The sequence below is a fragment of the Bos taurus genome, chromosome 1 (assembly GCF_002263795.3).
Source record: "Bos taurus isolate L1 Dominette 01449 registration number 42190680 breed Hereford chromosome 1, ARS-UCD2.0, whole genome shotgun sequence".
NCBI lineage: Eukaryota > Metazoa > Chordata > Mammalia > Artiodactyla > Bovidae > Bos > Bos taurus.
In genome coordinates, this window is record NC_037328.1 from 50,987,593 (window position 1) to 50,989,973 (window position 2,381).

The 2,381-nt window shown below is 41.7% G+C and overlaps 1 pseudogene; it reads left to right on the plus strand.

The window, feature by feature from the left end:
* Positions 1 to 507: 507 nt before the first annotated feature.
* LOC781370 (ferritin heavy chain-like) lies at positions 508 to 1,111 on the plus strand (annotated as a pseudogene).
* The last annotated feature ends 1,270 nt before the right edge of the window (positions 1,112 to 2,381 follow it).

Here is a 2,381-nt window from a genome sequence, read left to right on the forward strand (position 1 = left end):
TCCATACATGACCACAGGAAAAACCATAGCCTTGACTAGACGGACCTTTGTTGGCAAAGTAATGTCTCTGCTTTTTAATATGCTATCTAGGTTGGTCATAACTTTCCTTTCAAGGAGTAAGCATCTTTTAATTTCATGGCTGCAATATATGGACTTCCCTGATGGCTCAGACGGTAAAGCATCTGTCTACAATGCGGGAGACCCAGGTTGATCCCTGGGTCAGGAAGATCTCCTGGAGAAGGAAATGGCAACCCACTCCAATATTCTTGCCTGGAAAATTCCATGGATGGAGGAGCCTGGTAGGCTACAGACCATGGGGTCGCAAAGAGTCGAACACGACTGAGCGACTTCAATGTCATGTCATGTCATATATATATATAAATAAAATACGAGCCAGCCCGCATCACCACCTGACAGCGCCCTCCGACTAGCCCAAGGTCCCCGCCGCCGCTCCAGCTCCGCGCAGCCGTCGCCGCCGCCACCACCGCCCCTTCTCAGCCGCCCGCCATGACGACTGCATCCACCTCGCAGGTGCGCCAGAACTACCACCAGGACTTGGAGGCTGCCATCAACCGCCAGATCAACCTGGAGCTCTACGCCTCCTATGTCTACCTATCCATGTCATACTATTTTGACCGCTATGGAGTGTCTTAGAATATTTTCTTCACCGATCTCATGAGGAGAGGGAACATGCTGAGAAACTGATGAAGCTGCAGAACCGGCAAGGCGGCCGAATCTTCCTTCAGAATGTCAAGAAACCAGACCGTGATGACTGGGAGAATGGGCAGAATGCAATGGAATGTGCGCCGTGCTGGGAAAGAAGTGTGAATCAATTACTACCTGAACTGCACAAACTGGGCACTGAAAAAAATGATCCCCATCTGTGTGATTTCATTGAGATCCATTACCTGAATAACAGGTGGAAACCATCAAATAATTGGGTGACCACATAACCAACCTGCGCAAGATGGGGGCCCCTGGATCTGGCATGGCGGAGTACCTCATTGACAAGCACAGCCTGGGACACAGTGAGAGCTAAGCCTCAGGCTGGCTTCCCACAGCCACAGGGGTGACTTCCCTGGTCACCAAGGCAGTTCATGCATATTTAGGTTACCTTCACCTTTTCTATAATTTGTAACAAAACATCTACTTAAATTCTTTCTTTAGTACCATTCCTTCAAATAAAGTAATTTGGTACCCCTCCAAATATATATATATATACACACACATATATATATAATATAGATAATCATTATTATTGATTATTATTATAAATAATCAGGTTTCAATTTATTCAAATAGCCAATGTATTCTATATTCTGCAGATAGATATTTGAAAACTACCATCTTCAGCTTTAAATAATATATACTGAGTGACAAAAATACCAAGAGGGAAAAATAGTTAAAAGGGCAGGCTAGCTCATTTTATGCAGAGGTGTAAAGAAGCATGAACCACATGTTGCAGAACTGAAATGCTAAATGAAGCGGTGATGTGTGGGAACTGGGCCACAGATGTTAGGATGTTACTTGTTGAGACTGGGCTCAATAGACTAGACTCAACAAACCATGAAAGTTTAAAATTTAGAGGTTCTGATACTATTACAATATTATGACTTACAGCTTTAAACTTTAAAATAGTAGCTCCCATTTGTTCAATTCTAATTTGAGATTATGCTCTGAATATGCTCTTTTTTTTTCTATAGTAGTGATATTAGACACAAATTCATACAAATAAAATTGATTATTTAAAATTTTAAAAACTGACTTTCTAAGTTGCTAGAGTAAATTGGTTCATTTCCTTCTCCTATCCCAGGCTTCTTAGTCTGTATGTCAGTGTATCACTTTCCTGGTGCCAAAAAAGTGTCTGTATTGCTTAAATAAATCTTTATGTGTTAGTAGAATTATACACAGAGACTCTCTCTACTCTCTCCTTCTCCCCATCTCTTTCTTTTTCAAATCTCGTATTTTTATGTATGTCTGGTAGTATTTATGAAGTTCAGGTTTTGCATAATTTTTTATTGAAAAAATATAGTTGATATACAGTATTGTGTCAGTTCAGTTCAATCGCTCAGGTGTGTCCCTGTGACCCCGTGGACTGCAGCACGTCAGGCCTTCCTGTCCATCACCAACTCCCAGAGTTTACTCAAACTCATGTCCATTGAGTCGGTGATGCCTTCTCATCTTCTGTCATCCCATTCTCCTCCCGCCTCAATCTTTCCCAGCATCAGGGTCTTTTCCAATGAGTCAGTTCTTCACATCAGGTGGCCAAAGTATTCCATTTCAGGTATATAGCATAGTGATTCAGTGTTTTTGCAGATTATATTCCATTATAGGTTATTAGAAGGTAATGGATATAATTCTCTCTGCTAACATGTAAATCC